Here is a 23,172-nt window from a genome sequence, read left to right on the forward strand (position 1 = left end):
CAGTCAGCCTAGCATTGTTCAGAACATGATACCAATGAGCCTGAGTCACAATGACTTCAAACTTGCCGAGAATAACTCCTGTTTTCAAGTCAGCCGACCCTCAAATGCTTCTGACTGTGTCAAATATCAGTGGAAACAGGGTCCTTAAGTGACTGAATCATTGGAAAGATCATTTATTACTACTGGAATCAGTGTAACAGGAAGATAGGACAAAAAATATGTAACAATGACCATTGGAGCTCATCCAGAATTAGAGGCCAAATGACCGGGACACACAGAACCGCTCAGATGGCTCATCCTGAATTATGGGACAGCCACTAGTCACACTTTTAATGAATACTAGACTAGGATGGTGTTTTATCAAGATTCCTATTGTGTATTATAAACAACAACAATAACAACAGCAGCATGTTAATTCTGCCTCAAACGTGATTGAAAATTGTAGTAAACTTGCCGAACATCTATTTACTATATTTTGGAAAGCAGACACAGTTTTGGTGTGGTGATTCCCTCTTTCCCCACTGTTAGTCCATGTGGCGCCTAAGCAGTTAATTACTCAGAACCTTTGGAGAAGGTCACATAAGCCACACTTAGAGAAAGAGAACACCATTTTACACAGCCCGTCGTTAGCTCATAAACAAGCTGGTCTTGCTAACAACAATCTCAGATTTTGTTGGAGTCAACAGGGTGGCAGGCAGCGTCTGTCTTGCTGAACTCTGTGCGAGCACTCTTGATAGCAAGAAGAGCCTATCACATTGCACACAGAACCTGACATAGAGATTAGCTTGAGCCAAGAAACGGATGCTAATAGCTGAGCACACCTAGATGTTTTAATTACATAAACCAGTGGAATTACCCTTCATACACTTGTTCTTGTTTGAAAATTTTATTGTTTGATTTCTGTTTTCTTTTTGCCTACACAATTGTGCATGTCTCATACATCATCTTAAGCAAACACTAGCTGATTCAAGAGTTAGGCATGAAGGAAATCCCCTTTCTCTTCAGTCCATTGAGTAAATGCTGTTCTCTTCTCCAGAACCTCATGACTCAGGTGACTGCAGCCAGGTCATTGCTTCTTCTGTAAGGGAATTTCTCAACTCAGACTTGATATGCTACCTGGAAGGGGCCAGAGACAGTGCAGATGTGACTCAAATACTCCACTCTCCATCTCACAGCCCCGCTACTTACTGGCTGTGGGACCTTAAAAGCTGCTCCCTGATTCCAGTTTCCCCCCCGTTTTGGATGACTCCCACTACCATGGCTCTCAACATCTCTGTGGGGTGGTCATCATTAAGGGAGGACCTTGTCTTTCCCCACGGAAACAAAGATGTCATTTCCTGTTCATTCTCTGCTCTTATATCATGATGTACAGAGACTTCTGCCTCCCAGAAAAATGCAAGCAGTTCTGTAGCCATGGACACTAGCAGGATGCCCTCTAACCCTGTTCAGTTCTCATGTCTTCAGGCTTAGAACTCTGACCCATATTAGATACCATTTGCAAGCTTCCAGGTGGTTTTACCGGCACATCTGAATAGTTGGCTCTTAATCTGCGTTCTCACTTCCCCTTTCACACAGTTTAATTACTAAGTGGCTCACAGACCTCAGGGAAACATATGTCCTAGTTCACTATAGGAATATATGAAGGATGAGGATGACGAGATAGGTAAGACATCTGGAGTGAAGCCTGTAGGAGAGGATGCAATGTTTCTATGCCTTCTAGAGGCCTCCATTTGTTCATGTTTCTGGAAGCCTTTTGAGGCCTTTTTGGGAATTTGATTTAAATCACTGGCCATTGGAATTGACTTTAGGAATCCCTAGGGACTCTGTGTGTGTGTGTGTGTGTGTGTGTGTGTGTGTGTGTGTGTGTGTGTAAGTATGCATGGTGTTATGGTGTTTGGGACTAAACCCAGGCCTCAGACACCCTAGGCAGGTGCTATATAACACGTAGCAACATCCATCCCCAACCCCTGACCTTATTTTGAAGCTTACCATGGCTGTTAACAAGAAAGCTCATTAGCACAGGAAAAAAATCAGTTTGTTGATTCAAAGGATTTTAGGAGTTGTATGTCAGAAATGGAGATGAAGTCAAAATGTTTAATTAATTAGTTAGTTAATTAGTTAGTTAGTTAGTTAGTTAGTTAACTTTGGCTTTCTGAGACAGCATCGCTCTCTATAGTTCTAGCTGTCCTGGAACTCACTGTGTAGATCAGGCTGGCCTCTAATTTACAGAGATCTAACTGCCTCTGACTTCCAAGTGCTGGGATTAAAGGTGTATGATATCATGCCTTGTGCAAAATATATATTCTATAATATCACAGTGGGAAAACAACATTAAGAGAGAGTCCCTGAGGCTGTGAAGATGGTTGAGCAATCACAAGGCTGATGACTCAACGTCAGGCTCCATAAACGTCACGCCCATCCCCTGCCACACCCCCCACAAGTGCATACATTCTCACACACGACACATACATTGATAATAATTAATTAACTAAAATTAATAAAGATAGAGATGTCTGCTAAGGGTTTCAGATTGGCTCCCTAATGCAATTAGTCCTCTCAGCAAGCCTAACACAGGTTTGATAGGTTTGATATTATGCCCACATTACAGATCAGGAAACTCAGGCACAGATCAGTTTAACTTCCCAAATTTAACAGCCAGTAATTGGCAGAGCCACAAAGAGAAAAGGGACTTCCTGGATATTTTTGCTAGTCTTTTTTAATTTCTATACGATGACAAGGAGGGAAAAGAGAGACCAGGATCAGGTACAGACCTGATGATTTGATTATGGCCATAAAGCAGGAGAATTCAGTACATTAGTAGGAAGATCTGACCCAGGTTGGAAAGAACAGAACTCTAGAATAATAGAATATAGTTACAAGGAAACTGATGTTTTCAATGTGTAATTACTCGTGGCAAAATGCTGGGGTCCTGCCCCCAGCAGTCAGGTACTGAGGTGGGGCACAGATGGACGGATCAGAAGCTGATGACCTCTGGCCTTCATTTCTGTCTTGCTATGCAGGGGCCAAAAGCTGATGGATTATAGGAATTAACTCCTGCTGATAGCAGCCAGGGAAAAGAAACTTAGTTACACGGGGTCTTTCTTTACTCTTTGACTTAGGGACCTCTTATTGGCCAGTCTAGAAGCTTGGAGTTTGTTAAATCTTCTTGAGTCAGAGAAAAAAAGAAAAGAAAGGAAGGAAGAGAGGGAGGGATAGAGGAGAGAGAGAAAGTCAAGCACACAGAAAACAGCACACTTGATGAAGCTGAGAGAAGAACTCGCCCCTCTTTATTGTTATTCTTAGTTTGTATACCTTCTCAGACAGTTGATCACAGGTCTGCTTGTCTGTCTGTTTTAAGCACTTTCACATCCATACGTTCATAGTAAGTTTAAGGCAATAGTTTGTGTCACAGATCGATAAGGATTAAGGAGTTACAGCAAAATTGTTTACATGTCTTTAAAGTTTAAAGTAATAATTATTGTCCTAAGTTAGCATGGTTTTGTCAAGAGACGAATCATCTGCTTTGTGTCTTATTATTTTGAAGTCTTATAGAGATAAACTAGGCCATCTTTTATTTTCTGTTCTTACGCCTACAGTAAATTGCCAGTTCCCAGTTTATGACCTTTAGTTACCAGATAACGGCCACATTCCTGACCTAGAAAGAACACTTCCCTTCTTTTACAATTGTAAATTTGTTTCAAGCCTGCTTTCTTTTCCTAGTACATTTAGCCAGTGACACACAAAGGTTTACAGAGCTTATAGACCTCTCTTTACAGTCTTTATTCTATAAGAGGCTTGAGGTCAAATGTATCAATTTAGGAAGTCTATAAAAATCATTATCGGGAATTATGTAATCATCAGTTCTTCTACAGCATTAGTAGATGGACGTATATCTTCATATTGATTCTTCAGGAGATCTGCCCAATAGAGTGGACTGATGCCCAGGCATCATTGGGCTATGTAACAGTGGCAGGAAAGCCATATCAGCAGCCAGAGGCAATCCTAGGATGAAGTCTCTGAGGAACCTGCATCTCAGAGTTCACTCACCACACCCACGAAGACTCACCTGCTTGTCATAGCCTTTCCTAGATGGCTTCTGACAGCAAAGACTATGCTGGAAAGCCCTAATAATGCCGGGACCAACGTGTCTTCTTACAGACAGGATTAGACGAGAAACTCTGCCTTGTTTCCTTCCACTTACTTCTCTTTTCTGTGTGTCCTCTACAGGTTCGTGAATTTAGCAAACACCAGTGATGTGCTTCTTTTGTCCCAAGCACTGCCGTAGGCATGAGAATATTATCATTGGAAAGATAATCAGTGTGCCTGACGTCAAGAGCTTACCTAAAAATTTCCACCTAAACATGGCACATAAAAGGGTTAATCTTAATACAATAAAAGTTCTGAAAGGTTGGATCCAGGATGGAGGTAGAGAAGAGATAAGGGGTGCTGCTTAACAACTACAGGTAGAATCAACAACGACTCACTTAGATCTTTTCCTAGCTGACTATCCAGAGTAGGGATTGATACACTGTAGAGGAGAGTTCTTGTAGCATTTAGTTAGTTCATTAGCCTCATCACCTCATAGGAACACAACGGTGCAAAACTTTTGTGTGACACCAATCCTAGGGAGACATGAGCAAACATCTACTCAGCTCAGGCAAGGAACCAACAACAGAGCAAAGTAAGGATTCAACCCAAGTCATTGGCAAGCCAATGGGTTTCACTGGGTTTAAGAGTATGGGTGAAGGACTGCTTACAGGAGGGCGAAGGACTCTCAAGAGCTCAAGGCAAGCCTAGTGGCTCATTTCTGAGAGCTCTAGAACCTCCCCAGTAACACAGTTCCTCCAAAAAAGTCACAGCTCTTAATTGTGTCAGCCCTGTGAGTCTATGGGGGCATTCCTATTCAAACCACCACATTCCACTCCCTGCCCCGCCCCCATAGACTTGAAGCTAAACCACAATGCCAAAATGCATTTAACCTGACTTTAAAAGTCCTCAAATGCAATGTGAATGCCTCATTCCGTTTAAAAACTTCAAAAGTCTACAACTTGTTTAAAAGTCCAAAGTTCGAAGTCTTCTCTGAGACTCGTAGAATCTCTTAACTGTGATCCCCTATAAAATAAAATGACAAAGCAGATCACAGACTTCCATCATATAACGGCAAAAGGTTGCAGGATATCTGGTCACTCTGTCAACCCCCAAGATTGTGTTATTTACTGGAAAAACCTGTTTCCGGTTGTGGTGTGGCTCAGCCCTAACATATACCTTTAGTACACAAGCTTTCTGTTTGTTTATTGTAAACAGGCTCAAATAAAGTCAACCACGGGTCAAGAGGCAGAGCAAGCAACCAGTTGACAGGGAGCGAGCATAGGAGAAAATGATAGAGAGAAAGAGGAAGTCAGGAGGATGACAGATAGAGAGGCACACAGGAAGGAAAAGGGAGGGACATTTAGTTTAAGGGTTTTTGAGATAATGCTGACTGTGGAAGGTCAGCTGGGTGCTTTCTCTGTCTCTCTCTGAGCTAGCAGACTTTTACCTCCGCATCTGGCTCCCGTCTTCATTGGTAAAATTGAATGATTGAGATTTTGTTTAAAATAAAAGCAAAGGATATATATTACAATTCCAAAAGGGAAGAAATGGAGCATAATTGGGAGATATTGGACCAAAGCAAGACCAAAATACAGCTGGGCAAACTCCAAACTCTACATGTCTGATGACAAAATGCACTTCAGATCCCCAACTCTTTTCAGCTTTGTTGACTGCAATACACTTCTTTCTCTTGGGCTGATTTCACTCCCCTCTTAGCAGCTCTCCTCACCAGGTACCCATGTCTCTGGCATCTCCAACATTGTGGGGTCTCCAAGGCAATCCAGGCTTCACACAATGGCCCCTCCAGACCTCCATGCGGGGAGCCCTCTGATACGTGAGTGGCCTCTAAGCTTTCCTTAGTTGCAGAGGGAAATTCCATAACCCCTTTCTTCTCTCCTTAACTCTAAAACCAGAACCATGTGGCAGAAGCTGCTTGCTGGGGCTGGAACATGGTTGCCTTATTCAATTATATCCTCACCAGCATTTTGGTTTCCTTCACTGCCTAAGCTTGGCGACCCCAAAACTGGATCTACAGACCAGGCTGGCCTCAAACTCAGAAATTTGCCTGCCTTTACCTCCTGAGTTCTGGGATTAGAGGCATGTACCACCACACAAAGCTCTAAACGTTTCTTTAATTTCTTTTCACAAACTGGGAGCTTAGCTAGGTGGATTTTGTCCTGAGGTCACCACTCCTTTCATTTCTTTTATCATTAAAGTTTTCTTTAATCTGTTTACCTCTTTGAATACAGGACTTAGCTCCATTCTCCTTCCTGGTGCCCCTTTACATTCTGTATTTTGCCTTGCTCAGCTTGCTTCTTTTCATTGTAGATCTGCATAAGAGTGAGAGCATACATAGCCATATGGCATCGTCAATATACCAGGTTGTTTTGAAAAGTTCTCTGCTAAAGCCATTGAGCCATATTTTTTCAATTTAGCCTCAGGTAGGTTTTTTGTTTGTTTGCTTTTTGTTTTGTTTTGTTTTTTTTGGGTTTTTTTTTGTTTTGTTTTGTTTTGGGGGGGGGAGGGCAAGGGCAGGCAGGTTACAGAAAGCAGCCACACTCTGTGCTAAAATGTCACAAGAATGGTCTCTAGGCCGCACACATTATAATGTTCTCCTCTGACCCCTACAGTTTAAATCACCCTCAGTACCATTGTCCTCCATGTTCCTACAAGTATGACTCATTACATTCTGCTTAAAACTTTCCACTGCTTTTCTAATCCAAAGCTAAAGTCCACACAGAAGCATGATCAAGTCTATCAGAGCAACACCCCAGTCCCTGGTATCATTCTGTCAAACCACCACCAGTATTAGAGACAGACTGCATCACACCAGGCTGTGGTATGCACATTGGGGACCAGCTGTGGTTTCTTGTACTCTGTTTCCTCCCTCAGAGTACACAGGTGCCACTGCATACCAGGCTGGCCTTCTCTGAGGAGTTTAGTGTTACTTAGATGATACTCAACGAAACAGCGCTCTTAGACGGTTTCCATTGAAATCCCTTATGGGCATACACTTTATTTGTGGCTGTGTATGAACTTTGGAGACTGGGAAGGAGTGAGGTGAATGTAAAATCATTGGTTGGAGCCTAACATACTATGACTGGAGAGGAATCTCAGGGACTCCGTGGGAGAGTTCTTACTGGGAAAGAGGAAGGTGGACTTGTAGGTCTGCCAAGGACTATGTGACCTTCCTCAGGCAGAGGGTGTGGGGGCCAGGCTCCCCAAATAAGGTCAGAGAAAGGGAAGACCTGCTGGAAAAAAGAGTCCTCCATTTTTTTGCTGTGCCCAGAGATGCTATCTGGACATGGTAGACTGTGGCCTTAAGTAGCAGGGTTTCCCAGCACCAGGTGATTGACTGTCTTTTGACTAGAGTCAAATCTTCCACGGCAGTAATGATCTTCTGAGGGTGACGAGGTCCCATCTGGCTAACCCTGAGACCATGACCAATCAGACCACAGTTTGACCAAGACAGGTTAGATTAACCTTGCATTTTTGTGTGTCCTCCCATTTCTCACCCTCCTCTACAACATAAGAATTATGTCAGTAGCAGCAAACGCAGAGGTGAGAAAACTAGTCTCCTGTTTTGCTGGTATAGCTATGCTGATTAAAGTTCATTTACAACACGATTCCTTCTTAGTTTCTAGGGTAAATGGTTGGACATAGTTTGCTAGTGTACTACCCACTCCATACACACATACACACATGGGGAAAGAGACAGAGAGAGAGAGAGAGAGAGAGACAGAGAGAGAGAGAGAGAGAGAGACAGAGAGAGACAGAGAGACAGAGAGAGACAGAGAGAGACAAAGAGAGACAGAGAGAGACAGAGAGAGACAGAGACAGAGAGATACAGGAGAGATACAGAGACAGAGAGACAGAGAGAGAAACAGAGAGACAGTGAGAGAGAGACAGAGAGAGTGTGTCTGAGGTCTGAGACTCCAGCAATAGTCTGGCCCCATCACACGTTCCCACTGTAACAGATTGCCTCATCACAACTCCAAAGCAAGGCGACCAGTTCATCAAGGGCTGAAACCTCCAGAACCAGCCTGTTCCCAACATAAACTGATGCAGTGACAGAAAGCTAACTGATATGACAGAGAAATGTATACTGGTGGGTAATAACCTGCTAGGACTCACTGGTTTGTTAGAAGAAAGCCATGAAACCCCAAAAGTGCTGTGGCACTGGTGTAAAATTAATTATCCAATCTAGTGAGTTACAGAAAACTCAGCATATTGTTTATCTAATGAAATATCAATATCCTGATCAGAGATTTAATCCAAAAAGACACTGGCAATCTAGTGATATCACCTAGACAATGTAGGCTGGTGTTTATTATACAAGTGACTATGTACTTGAGCACATATGTAAGCATTTAAACTCATGTCTCATTTAATCCTGATCCAAGCTGTAGGTGGCCATGATGGCATTGTCCCTATTTTAAATATACAGCCACACACATTTCAAGAGGCAAGAAAATTACTCTGGGGCATGTTAGACTAAATAGAGAATTCTTCCCATCCATATATCTAGCTATTAGCTAGCAAGATAATATGAATTATATCTTAAATACCAAGATGAACTTGGCAAAAAGGAATGGGAAATTGCTAAGCATTAAGATGAAACAGACCTCTGTGAGTTCAAGGCCAACCTGGTCTAAGTCAGCAAGGACTACAAAGAAAGAAACCCTGTCTTGAAAAACCAAAAAGAAGAGGAAGAGGAGGAGGAGGAAGAAGCGGAGGAGAAGGAGGAGGAGGAGGAGGAGGAGGAGGAAGAGGAGGAAGAGGAGGAAGAGGAAGAGGAGGAGAAAACTATAATATAATTTGGGGCCAAGTTTTAGTTGATGACGGTATGAAACTGAAATAGAGTTGTTAAAATCTAGGGATTTGAACTCTAAGGCTCCTCAGAAGGCTAGGGATGCAGCCAAGGCAGCATCTCGGAGCAACAGTGGCTACCTGGCAGCAGCAGCAGTGGCAGAGGTGGCACTTCCCCCTGATTGTCCCCTTTCCCCTTTGCTTGAACCCTCCCACCAAGCCAGAGTTTTCTGCAGATAGCCTCCAGTACACAGACCTGCAGAAAAAGATGACTGCTACTCTTTAGAGGAATGGAGACAGTTGCAGCCCCTTCCTCCTGGAGTTGCCCACCCAGAGGCAGGCTATCCCAACAGAACACCAGGCAAGATCTCTGCTGCAGGTAAAAGGAAAATGAAAATGTCTGCCTCTGGGCTCCCAGCGGAATATCTCTGTCTAGATAATTACACTTAGGCATAGTCATAGAACATTTAGAATAGGAACCAATGAAAGAACACTGCAAAGTCCCTCCAGCCAAGTCAGTTTTGGTTAAGACACACAGGAAATAAGTTGTCGTGGGTGAGGGCCAGCAGATATTCAGAGGTCATTATAATCTCGCAGAACTCAAGAACACAGGAGAGTATGATACAGACTACAAAGTTTGTGCTTTGAAAACAAGTAAACACAGAGAAAGAAGGGAAACAAACAGAAGATACAAATTTTGATGGAAAGGGGTACACATAGATGTGAAAAGGGGCTAGACAAGTAAAAGAATGCAGTCACTAAGAAGTTATGGCATCTGCTAGAGGCCCCTTATCTATAACAGAACCAGAGCATACTAATAAAAATCACTAAATATTAACCACTAAAAATTAATAAAAATAAAAATCATGTTGAGGTAAAGCAAACACTAAACCCCAAACTCTTGCCTTCCTGTGGGAAATGAGCAAAGAAAAAAATCTGTTTAACATTGTGAAGCAGACCTGTCCATGATGGCAATAGTGAGTGACAGAGTAATATATTTCCCATGTGTGTGTCTGATCTATGTGCCCTCAGCTGTGGAAGACTGTTTGGATCAGTTGGGAGACTAATTGGAATTATGGGTTACAGATGAGCTGGTGACGGATGCTGGCAATGTTCAAGAAGGTGAGAGTTGAGGGGCATTTAATAGTTTAAAGATTTGTTAAGTGTTGACTGCATGCGTCTCTCTCTCTCTCTCTCTCTCTCTCTCTCTCTCTGTGTGTGTGTGTGTGTGTGTGTGTGTGTGTGTGTGTGTGTGTGTGTGTGCAGTTCCCAAAGAAGCCTAAAGAGGGCTTGGGACCTTTGGAACTGGAGTTACAGACAGTTGCGAGCTGCTATTGTGCACGGTACATTGTGCACGGTCCTCTGCCGCCTTCTTAACCACGGAGACATTTCCAGGTCCAGCATTTAAGATTTTAAAACGCTTGATGTTTCCTCTAGTTAGCTCTCTTCTCCTTAGTTGTTTTTCCATCCCTAACAGTCAACCTATAGATTTTTATTCTAACTTGAACAAGAGAGACACAGAGTTTGATCAGTTGGCCGTTGAGTCCCAGAGCACTGTTGCCTTCAGCCACACCTAGATCACAGAGTTGGGTTGTAAAATATTTTTATTTTATGTTTGTGAGTGCTTTCCTTGATGCACATTTGTTCACTGTTGTGTTTTATAAAAATATGAGGAGAGAAGGAATATGTTTGGTGGATGTGCAGTCAGTGCAGTCAGTTGTGGGGGAAAGGGGTGCCTCCTCCGCTGCTGAGGCATCCTTTTCCCTGAAAGACCAGCCACACTGGGGGAGGGGAGTTGAGGGAGGAGAGAGAGAGAGAGAGAGAGAGAGAGAGTAGAGGCTGAGCATGAGCACATGGCAAGAGGGGGTAGGGGAATGGGGAGAGAGGGGGAGCAGGAGCAAGAGAGCAAGAGAGAGAGGAGGGGGCAAGTAGCCCCTTTTAGTGTGAGTCAGGCCCACCTGCCAGTTGCCAGGTAACTGTGGGGCAGAGCCTAGACAAAATGCCAACATTCACAAGTGTGCCTGGGACCCGCAGAAGCCAGAAGAGTTTGTTGGAACTCCTGGAACTGAAGTTTATTGGAGGTCATGAGACTTGATATGGGTGCTGAGAAGCAAACCCAGGTCCTCTGTAAGAGTAGTGAGTACTCTCAACCCCCGAGCCACCTCTCCAGTTCCTGTCATAAGCTTTTCTTAAGAGGCTTGTTACATTAAACACTGTGAGTGTATAGTGCATGTGGACATTAAAGAGTTCCTGTGTATTGGTAGTGTGTGGTAGCTTACAGATGCCACAGTCCCTAAGGGATCTATAAAGAGTTATGACAAGTATGTTGCTTTACCTGTCTTGCATTGCTCCACACCTACTAGTTTTCCCCTCACAGAAGGCCAGGGCAGTTATCCTCTCAAACTGTGCACTCCACACTATGTTCCATTAGACCTCACAGATAAAATACTCAAAACATTAGTGGACACCTGAAGGAATAAGATATGGACGTCTTGTGGTTGATGCCCCGTGGTTACATGTGACCCGTGAAACTGGCTTACAGCACAGATTGTGTCCTCTCTCCTCCAGATGTTCCAGAACTTTCATGAACACATTTAAAAGTGGGGTCACATTAGGGGTTTGAATAGCTTTGCTTGGCTAATGCCTTTTTACATTTGGAATGCACCGAATAATTTGATTTCTTTTTGCCTGGCTTCCAGAACCTGGAAAATGTAAGGACACTAACTAAAACGGGAGCTTCTGAGTACTCCAGGCAGTGGTGTGAGGGACTCATGCCTCTCAGCAGCTGTGAAAAGGGCTTTGCAGACAAAGTCACTCAACAAGAAAGGCAGCTGGGCCAGTTCAGTGACCAGTAGTAATTAATTGTACTTTGTCTCCAGTGTAAAAATGCAGTAGGATGTACAGTAGTATCCTCTAATTCAAGCTGGTGTCCCAGAATGATGTAAAGAAAGTGAAAGCCTTGCCCTTTGAAAACAAAACAAAACAAAACAACACAACACAAGTTGCAATGGTAACTAACACCAAAGAGCTTCTCCCCCACCTCTCTGTCTCCCGCCCCAGGGCGACCTCCCTGGCCACAGGCCTTGGGACCAGTGAACTCTCTGGAGAGCTGCTTTCCAATAAACCTGTCTTTATATACTTTAATTCTGCTGAAATTGGCTCATTTCGCCATTGGAGAAATACCTTATAAACCAGCAGCAACACCAGTTACCAAGTCTTTTGGAAACGGCCAAAAGGAGTCTGCAAGTATCCACTTCCCCATAGTGCAGGGCCTCCCCATTCAGTGGCTTGAAAAGGTGACTCAGAAAAGGTGACTGACACTGTTGTTCTGAGAGCACTTCACTGTGTGTCCTTCTCTTGGTATGTCCTTTCAGAAAATGTTTGCCCCATGGTATGTGAGGGCAAAACCAGTTTGAGATCTGTTCTTCCTACAAAGTCAGCTAGCTGAAAATGTGAGTGTTTATGAGTGTGCATGTGCCATCTACTTCTAAACAATGGGGATCTGCTCTTCCTTCCGTGAAAGCATGCTCTTAAAATAGCCATCGTGGCAAGCAGCAGGGCAGTCTACAGTGAGGTAGTAAAACAGTGACTATGACTGTTAACCTGTCACCGTTCTGAAGTGCATTAAACATTTACACCTTTAGAGCAATACAAACAAGCCTAATAACAGCCCTATTTTCTTAAGTGAAGCTAAGACTCATCGAAGAGGAATTTGACCAGGGTTCCCTTGGTATACATAATAAAAACAGGATGTGACTGAAACCAAGAGGTCAAATGAGAGGTCAAACAATGGGAGTAGCTTGTCTCCCATGTATCCTAATTGTGCGTAGCTTCTGCCATGCTCTACGCTCTAGAGTCTACTGCCTTTAGATGTTTGCAAGTAATCACCAGACCATAAAGGGTCCTACACTTAAGTATTAGCAGTGGGAAACTCATTGACTGTAGTTTTGTTCAAAAGGAACCAGTAGCTAAAGAGATTTCCTTCTCTCTCTCTCTCTCTCCCTCACTCTCTCTTCCTTCCTTCTTTCTTCCCTCCTTTCTCTCTCTCTCTCTCTTTCTTTCTTTCTTTCTTTCTTTCTTTCTTTCTTTCTTTCTTTCTTTCTTTCTTTCTTTCACTTGACCGGCAAGCTTTACATTAAATAACAATGAATCACCCACCCGTAAGAATGGGATTTTGTGCTGGTCTTTCTGATTACTTTAAAAGGTTGAGCACAGATCTGTATTCATTGGTGGTGCGATCTCTACCCACATGTACTAACCTTCATCAAAGAATGGCAGGCTTCAGATATCCAAGCTGCATTCCTGTTGCTGGGATTAAACCACCACCAAAAGCCATTTGAGGAGGAGGTGCTTTTAATTCACTGATTATGTGGGAAGTCAAGACAGGAAGCTGGAGCAGGAAATGAAACAGAGACCAGTGAGAGAGGCTGCTTACTGGCTTGCTTTCTCTGACACGCTCAGCCATTTCTTAGATAACCCAGGACTACCTTCCAAGGGACTGCACCCCCACACTGGGCTGAATCCTTCACATCAGTCCTTTTCTTTTTTCTTTTTTCTTTTTCTTTCCCCCCCCCCCCCCCCCCCCGGAGCTGGGGACCGAACCCAGGGCCTTACGCTTGCTAGGCAAGCGCTCTACCACTGAGCTAAATCCCCAACCCCCACATCAGTCCTTAAAGAAGAAAACACCCCAGACGTGCCTACAAGCCAGTCGGCTGGAGGCAGTTCCTCATCTGAGGTTCCTGTTCTCAGGTGACTCTAACAATGTGGCAAGTTGACATTTAAATCAACCATCAAGACAGGAAAACAACTTTCCGTAACATTATTTCATACTGGTTTCCAAGTTCACTTTGCTCTTTTGGCTACTTATTTACTTACAGATATGCAACCCCTTTCAATAACATTTATGTATCTTTAAAAAAAGGCTCAATAGAACTGATGAACTGATATGTCAATAATCTCATCGGTAGCAAACACCAGACCAACACCTAGAAGAGATAAAAGATTGCATCAGTTTATTCTGGGTTGTTATTTAGCCTGTGATTCTACACTCAATTTCCCTTCAGAGATGTATAGCTTGTCTCTTAGGACACATTAGGACAATAAGATCGTGTGTGTGTGTGTGTATGTGTGTGTGCGCGCTTGTGTGGTGTGTGTGTGTGTGTGGTGTGTGAGTGAGTGTGTGTGTGTGTGTGGTGTGTGAGTGAGTGTGTGTGTGTGTGGTGTGTGAGTGAGTGTGTGTGTGTGTGTGGTGTGTGAGTGAGTGTGTGTGTCAGTGTTTGTGTGTGTGAGTGTATGTGAGTGTGTGTGTGAGTGTGTTTGTGTCTGTCTGTCTGGCTATTTGCATCCATTTATTTATTCACCTTTGTTCTGAGGGCTTATGAGTCTTGTCTAGCTTTCTATAAGGGACTTTAGTTCCTGGGAGCAGAGAGTAAATACTTTATTTTGTAAAGTCTGGATTACATAGGAAAAAGCCTCTGGGGTAGAGAAAGTTGCAGGATAGGGACTGAGGGATGCTGGGAGAAACTTGAGGCAAGGTCTACTTCCATATGTTAAGTAAGTACCTCAGTTATGTTAAGTATGCACCTCAGCTGTTTGTCCCTTGTCTGAATCCCAACCCTGATGAGAGAGGGGAAGGTCGAGAAAAAGCACAGGTCACATATTCTAGAATGTCCTCCCTTGCTCAAGAGTAGAGTGCTTATCTGGCATGCTCATGGTCCTGGTCCAACCGCCAAAACTGCCAAAACTAATAAACAAATTTAAAGAATTATTATAAATAAATTATATGATAGGGGGGTTAGGGATTTAGCTCAGCGGTAGAGCGCTTGCCTAGCGAGCACAAGGCCCTGGGTTCGGTCCCCAGCTCCGGGGGGGGGGGGGGGAGAAAAAAAAGAAAAAAGAAAAAATTATACGATAGGATTGAGCAGTAAAGAGATGGAGTGCTTAGGAAGGACATGAATGAAAGGGAACATATGCTGGATAAGGCAGACCAAGAAAAATAAATCAGAATAAAAGCAATAAAAGTGAAAAAAAGAAAAAAAAAAGGTCAAGCATAGACAAGCACGGACAAGCATGGACAAGCATGGACAAGCATGGACAAGCACTCCAGTGTAAGGTACAAGACATACAAAGAACATTCCTTAGTTGAAAACTGCACAGAAAAGAAGATGGTGATTTAAGGAAGATTGCATCAAATGGTGACTCCAAGTTGACAATAATTAGGAAGAGAAAGGAGAGGTAAGTGGCCAAGCGCTACCCATCTGTTTTGTGTATGGGTTGTATTGATGGTGACATGTCTTTATGTGAAAAACATCTTAAAGATTTTTCATCGAGACATATTCCTGACTTTAGCCAAACCTCAGAAGGAGAAATTCACCAGAACTTCCTTTTTTTTTGAAGATGAAATACACAGAGGCAGTAGTTATTTGGTTTCCGCTAGACACATTAGGAAAAATAAATTATTTTAGACCCGTGGAAAAGTATTTTCCAACAAGCAGGATGTTACAGACAGAAATTTCCAAACCTGGAACATATTTAGTAGAAATGCACTGTTTCTATCAGCTGCTTGGAAGGCATGCCTGGAGGTGGACTCATGGGAAGGGCTTGCTGGTGAGGTGCTAAAGCCTCCTCGAGATTACACTGAAAAGAAAATTATAAGGGAAGTGGATTGTTGTCCCCCACCCCCACCCCACCCCCGAGTAGACTCCCAGGACCTGGGAGGTGGAGGCAGAAAGGTTAGGTCTTAAGTTACATAAATAGTGAGTTCAAGGCCAGCCTAGACTACATGAGACCTTGTCCCAAAAGCAACAACAAACCGTCCAAAAGATACACACAGTGGATGAGTAACGTAATAACCAGTACCGTAATTCCATCTTCTTTTTATATAGAAATCCCCTCTCATCCTGTGATGAACATTACCTTGTATAAATGTGACTCAGCTGACAGCCATTCTCAACTTTGGTCAAATTTAGGAATTACAATCGAGACACCTGGCTCTCACGCCAGGTGTTCAAATTTTGTATTTAGATGGAATGTACCCCAGTCATTCAAAATGTCCCCAGGAGATGCTTGTACCCATTAGAACTCGTGAAACCCTAGAAACCTTGCTACTGATGGCCAACTCAGCCTTTTCCAGAGGCACTATGGTTAGCAATTCTGGATGAAGGAGAGAATATGGATTTCCCCCAGCCTCCTGTGCGGTATTGGAAAGACTGAGAAGCTGTCTCAGAGGAATTCTTGTCAGTCGTCAATTTTGTCTTTCTCTGATGTTAGATGGTAATTATGGGGCTAATAAAAGATGAAAGAAGAACTCAGCCTTCGAGGATTCTCTCAAACTCAGGAAAGCAGCCTTTGATCTCTAAGGCACTCTGCCAGGGTCCCAAAGCCGGGGGATGGCACAGGGAAGATCTATCTACCCATGTGAGACTGGTGCATAAAATGTAGGCTGCCTAATAAAAATGAATGTCAGATAAGCAATTCCTTCTTTGTGTGTATATGAAAATGAGTCCCTAATATCATAAAGAATGATCCATTGTAAGAAAACATTCAATATTTATGTGTTTATATGTAATTTGTCTGCACATCCTGCATTTTTCTTCTGCTCAATCTGGTATCTTTTTACATATTCCCAGGAGAGTGTCTAGGTTCTACCAGTGGGAAGTGGGAAAGGAAACCATACATGGCCAAGTGCCTGCCCCAAGCTGTCTAGACTAATTGACAGTGTTGTTTCTCTGCAGCCCAGATGGCCAAGTCGGACTTCCCCAAGCCAGGGTGGTGACTCATTCGGCTGGAAGATTAATGGGAAATTTACTTGCTGACTCAGGAAGACATGAACCTTGGCAAACTTTTCCTTCCATTTAAATCAGAAGGGGAGAGAGGGAATGGAGGGAGGGGGCTCCCTCCCGCTTCTCAGAGGAGAAGAGGAGAGGGTAATGTGGGGAGGATCTGTGTGAGGGGGGTACTGGAAGGGGACGGGAGGTTGAGATTGGGATGTAAAGTAAAAATAAATAAATAAATAAATAAGTTAACAAAAGATTTTTCAGAAAAAAAGTGGGGAGAAATCCAAAATAAAGGTTAATTACAGTAAAATATTTTTAATATGCGAGCACAAGAAAGTTAATCACATTTTAGTTTATTAAAAACTTTTTATTATTTATTTATCTGCTTATTTTGAGACAGGGTCTTGCTATGTAGCCCTGGCTGTCTAGGAACTCTCTATGGAGACCAAACTAGCCTTGAACTCACAACAAGATCTTTTTGCCTCTGCCTCCCAAGTGCCAAGTGGTATTCACCACCATGCCCAGCTAATACTTTTTAAAACATTTTGTGGTTTATTCAACCATTGTCACTCAGTATTTTTCTTGAGCATTACTGCTGTATATGCTCCCTCAGGAGATACTTTTTAAGTTTAATTTTGTCTTTTTGGCACTGCAGTCTGTAGAGATGGTGGCAGACCACTGTCTGTGTAGGACAATTACTTTCCCTTTGCAGCTGTGGGCATGGGTGGGTCTCAGCCCATCTCCAGAGATGAGCATTCGCTTTACACTGTGTCTCTGACTTCTCAGGCTGGCTTCCCTCTTTCTCCGTTCTGTCTGTCAACTTTACTTTTTCATTGATTGATTTTTAGTTGCTTTGTTTGTCTCGGTTTTCATAGTTTTAGACGAGGTATCCTATAGCTCAGACTGACTTCGAATTCACAATGCACCAAACATTACCTTAAACTTCTGGTCCTCCACCACTCCTTCCAAAGTTCTGGGATTATAGGTGTGCACCGCCATGCTTGGGTCACTGTCGGGTTTCATTAAGATCTTTTGTTTTGAATGAAGATCACTCATGGACAAGTTAAGGCAGAAATTAAAACTAACTTTTCACTAGCCAGTTCTCTCTGGGTGGGCATGTTTGCAAAGTATACTCAAAGGCAGAGTAGTCAAAGTAGCCACCAAGCCAAAATGAATATAAAGATTTATTAAAGACTAGACACCGTGCACAGAAGCACTGTGGGTGGATTTTCAGAGAGAATTGCCCTCTCTGAGTAGGAATAGGATCCTCGTAGCAGTGAAGAGAATAAATCTCAATGAGAAACTAAAAGACTAGTGCAAGTAAAACTTAAAACACAGGGCAAGAAACTTAAGAAAATACTTGGAAATAGAAAGCCATCCCATGTTCAGGGATTTAAAAAATTAATACTGGAAAAATGGCTACCCTATCAATAGTAATCTATAGGTTCAGTGAAATGTCTACAAAAATTCCAGGGCCTGGAGAGATGGCTCAGCTATTGACAGCACTTAATCCTCTCCCAGAGCACTCAGGTTTGGTTTCCAGTGGCTCACTGCCTATAGCTTAAATTCCTTGGGGATATGAGGTCTCTGAGTTCCTTGGGCACCTGCACTTATGTGCACCCATCCACAAATAATTTGAAAACTCCATTTCAATATCAATCTTCAAAGAAATAGAAAAAAAAAACGATGTTAAAATTTACATAGATGCAGAAAAGACCCCAAAATGCTAAAGAACAATGAGAACAATAAACTGTCATCCCCTTTGAGATGAGAGCTGAGTTTTTGTATCAATAAGGAAAAGACAAATGTTGCTTCAACAACTGTCGCTTGGACAACTGGGTTTCCGTGTAAAGAGAAATGAGCCTAGACCCCTATCTCTTAGTCTATATGACAATCAACTCCACGTGAATCAAGGACCTTAATGTAAGACCCCAAGAATCTAAAATTGATAGAGGAAAATGTATGGGAAACATATCAATATATCAGCACAGACAAGGACTTTCTAAATAAGACTCAGTCAGAAATGACAAATTGGACTCCACGCAATAAAATGTTTCTTCATAGCAGAGGACACCATCAAATGAAGAAGTGGCCTATAGAATGGGAGAGAATATTTACTAGATTATACATCTGACAGAGGATTAATATCTAGAATATACAGCTAGGTGTGGTGGTACACACCTTTAATCCCAGCACTGGAGAGGCAGAAGAAGGCAATGTAGAGGAATGTTAATTCAGAACATGGCTGATCTGGCAAGAGATCAGATCCAAAGATCTTCTAGTATTCTGGCTGGAATATAGACACATCTTTAATCTCAGGTCACAGATGTCAGTAGATCTCTAAGTTCAAGGCCAGCCTGGTATAGCGCAAGTTTGCAAGTTTCCAGTATAGAAAAGATTAGGTCCAGGTATGGTGGTATAATCCCAGCACTCAGGACACAGATGTATGCAGATCTCTGAGTTCTAGTCAGGCAGTCCTGACTAGAGGAGGAGGAGGAGGAGGAGGAGGAGGAGGAGGAGGAGGAGGAGGAGAAGAAGAAGAAAAAGAAGAAGAAGAGAGAGAGAGAGAGAGAATGTTTATGGAAACAGGTTTACAGAGACAAGATGTAGAGAGAAAGAGACAGGTTCCAGAGAGAATGAGTTAGACACAGGTAAAGGCAGAACGAGCCAGAGAATGAGGAGCCAGAAGATTAGAACAGATTGCTAGAGTGAGTTTGAGGCCAAGCTGATCATTTCAGTCAGAAGCTGAGAAAAGCCAGTTTGAATCAGTCAGCTAGGAGAGGAGTTTGAATCAGAATGGCTGAGTTGAACCAACCAGTGAGAGTTCAGAAAGATCTAGAAAGGGTGAAGGCTTATTCAGTAATAAGTCTCAGAGGCTAAAAACACTCTAGGCCTAGAAAGGATTGTACAGAGGCTAGAATCTTCCAGAATTAGGTCCATGTTAGCAGATAGAGGCAGCAATTACTCTGAGACAACAGTTACTTCAGGTGAATAAAAGTTACTTTTACAAGGCAAATCTCTGAATCTACTAGCATAGTCTACAGAGCTAATTCCAGGACAGCTAGGGATACACAGAGAAACTTTGCCTTAAAAACAAAACAAAAAAACCCACCCTATATTATACAAAAATTGAACACACTAAACACCAAGAAAAAAAAATCAACAACTCAATTAATAAATGGAAATAAGTGGATAGTAAGTCAAACTATGAAATACAAATATCCAGTAAACATGAAAAATACTCAATAATACTAGCCATCAGAGAAATGCAAATAAAACACCATGAGATTCCATCTCATCCCAGTCAGAAAGGCAGTCTTCGGAAGTGTTAGTGAAGATGTGAACCAAAGGGAACCCTTATGTTCTGCTTGTAGAAATCTACATTAGTCCATCTGCCATGGGAATCATGAAGTTTCTCAAAATACTGAGTGGTAGACCTACACATGACCCAGTCACTCCTGGGTATTACCCAAGTCTCCATATCAACCTATGACAGAGAAACTTCTGAGGCATCAGTGTTTATTCTGATAGCATCATCAGGAGCTTTGTCATGGAACCAGCCTAGGTGTCGATCAACAGAGTAAAAAGTAAATGAAATCTGATATGTAAACACAACCAGAAAGGAAAGCAAAGTTAGCCCGTTTGCAGAAAAGTAGACTTAAAAGAGACAGTCATAGTGCATGAATTAAGGCAGTCTCAAAAAGACAACTATCATAGGATTTCTCTCATGTGTGTGTTCTTGACTTTAAAGAGACATAAAATCAAATGTGTACTGATAACACAAAAGCAGAAACAAGTATCTATAGGCAGGGAGGGGAGTAGTGAGGGGAAAAGGGGCGAGGAAGAGAGAGTAGTGACTGGGGATAGACTCAATATACAGTATATACTTGTGTGAAAGTGACCTTAGGTGAGCCAGGAAAATAAATCACAATTTAAAACCAGAGACAGACAGAGAAGACAGAGAGAGAGAGAGACGCAGAGAAAGAGAGACAGAGAGGGGGAGAGACACAGAGGCAGAGACACAGAGAGATAGACAGACAGACAGACACACACACACACACACACACACACAGAGAGAGAGAGAGAGAGAGAGAGAGAGAGAGAGAGAGAGAGAGAGGTAGAAAGGTAGAATGCACCTTCTGCCAATTGAGTGGAGTCCATTTGAATAGAGTTTAAATAGAGTTTAAGAGGGCAGCTAGCTGTCATTGAAGTAATAAATTATTTGATACTATTTGTTTTCCCCGAGTCTGGCCATTTTGGGTGAGGTGCTGTCACTTCAGATTGTGGCTCTCATTGTATAGAGAAGGCATCGTAAGCCACTGGGTCAGGTCCAGGCAGCTAGTTAGGACTATTGAGAGAGTAGGAGATTTTGCTCTTTATCTTTGACTATCTTGTCTCTCTATATAATTTATTCAATGAGAAGATCCAAGAGCAGCACATAATTCTTCTGTATTCATAATTTTTCTTATTAACTAAGTTTATATTTGCTGTGCACAGTAGCTCTAAACCTATAATCCCAGCCCCTGGAAGGCAAACAAACAGATAACAATAATAGCAAAAGCCCCAACCTTACAGGGATATTGTGACTTCTCCAGAATGAAAGGTACCCTTCCTTCTCTTTCATCTTCTTTTCCGTGTTTTTCCTGCTGAGCTTCACCCTCTGTGCTTAAGAAAACCACTAGTCATGATATTTGACATGAGCTATTTGTGAATTAAAATTCCTAAAACGTAACTGTGTCTGGTTGTTAACAACAACAATTTTTTTTCTGGAAAGAGTTTATGTCTGCAGAACCTAATGGTCTGAATGGAATCTCAGTACTGTGGAGACGAGAGCGTGGGGTTGCTTAGGGTCAGACGCTAGTACTGTATCTCGAGGTAGTGTTAGCCTTCTGAAATTGCCATTCCTTGCCCCACTCTGTCTAAACTAACACCTTGTGATAATAAATAAAAATCTCTTAAAAGCTGTTAAAGTAACATCTCATGATAGTAAATAAAAATCTCTTAGAAACCTGTTAACTTATAACTAACATCCTGTAATAATGAATAAAAACCTCTTAGACACTACTAACTCAGCAGAACAACAGCTTCAACCAATCCAAGAACAAAGAATGTCATCAGACAGCACTTTAGGCCTTAAAAACGTACCCATCTCTAAGTATCTGCCTCTCTGGAGTGCCCAGCAGTTCATTTTAAACTTGCCTTGGTTTATAGTTTTCTTTGTTCTGTAAAACCATAGAATCTTTATGAAACTTCTTTCACATTGGAAGACAGAATTTTGGGGGTAACCTGAATCTACATTCTCTAGCTATGGCATAGAATAAATGTTCCCCCGGGCCGTGGTCTAGAATACAGGATCAAGAATAAAACATGTATTCAGTTCTTTGAGTTGAGAGCTATTTTGCTCATGTGACATACTTTTAGGGAACCAACCTATTTCTAGAAACTTTAAGTAACAGCTTCCATCTCAGAGAAAAGTCCATAAATGACATGTTTTGCAAGCTTCACAGCACTGCAGTCATTGCTCATATCATGGTGAGTTCTCAAAGTATTTTAAGGAAAATATTTGAAGGCAAATAAATATTGTCACACATGCTTGCTTGACATTCTTAGGAATCGGGTGTTTCTCCACACTCTTGGTCTTCAATTGTAACTCAGTTTCACCCGATATATTGCGGTGAAGATGAAATTGTACAAGCAAGCACATGCCTCAGAGGGTATCTTAGTCAATACTCTGTTGCTGTGAAGAGACAGCAGGACCACGGCAACTCTTATACAGGAAAGCATTTAAATCACACTTGCTTATAGTTTCAGAGATTTAGTTCATTATCTTCATGGTGACGTGCATGCCAGCATGCAGGCAGATGTACAGTGGAGAGTTCTACATCTTGATCTGTAGGCAGTAGGGAAACAGAGGCACTGGACTCTGGCTTGAGCATTTAAAAGTCCAAAGCTGACCCTCCAGTGACACACTTCCTCTAACAAGGTCAACATAAATCTCTGACAAGTAATACACTCTAATGACCAACACTTAAATTGATGAGCATATGGGGCCCATTCAGACTCAAACCACCTCAAGGGAGCTTTCAGATTCTATCGTGAAGTCTGAACTGAACCCCTTCTGGGACCCCTTAAATGAGACTCTTGGAGGCTGTGATTGATGCAAAAGCAAGAGGAGCTTTATTCCAAAGCACTGGGGTCGACTCCCTTTCAGAGAAAGACAACCCTGATCAGACTCTAACGGAGTTATATGCCTTTGATAAGGGCAGGATTCAAACAATGAGGGCAGGACTTGAACAATGGTAACTAGGCAGGCTACTACTGGTGAGGCAAAGCGATCTTCAGACTCACTCGTGGTCAGTGGACTTTCCGAGGGGGTCAGTTGTGGAGTCACAGGTGGCTTTGAAGGACTGATAGTTGGCCTGCCATTGTTCCAGGAACTAAGCTGGCCCTACTCCTCCTGGAAGGGAGGGGGTCTTTTGTGCTCGGAAGTTTGTGGTGG

The 23,172-nt window shown here is 42.5% G+C and overlaps 1 long non-coding RNA gene across 2 annotated transcripts; it reads right to left on the minus strand.

Moving 5' to 3' along the window:
* Positions 1–873: 873 nt before the first annotated feature.
* LOC102548277 (uncharacterized) lies at positions 874–22,293 on the minus strand. 2 transcript variants are annotated; one of them, XR_010065255.1, is made up of 6 exons: positions 21,819–22,293; positions 15,419–15,534; positions 13,774–13,883; positions 13,158–13,288; positions 6,325–6,419; positions 874–1,116 (listed from the first exon to the last, which is right to left on the minus strand). It is a non-coding gene; the product is annotated as an uncharacterized LOC102548277 (long non-coding RNA). The 2 variants fall into 2 exon arrangements; XR_005502269.2 differs by lacking the exon at positions 21,819–22,293 and adding an exon at positions 21,247–21,725.
* Positions 22,294–23,172: the final 879 nt, after the last annotated feature.

This window comes from Rattus norvegicus, chromosome 3 (assembly GCF_036323735.1).
Source record: "Rattus norvegicus strain BN/NHsdMcwi chromosome 3, GRCr8, whole genome shotgun sequence".
NCBI lineage: Eukaryota > Metazoa > Chordata > Mammalia > Rodentia > Muridae > Rattus > Rattus norvegicus.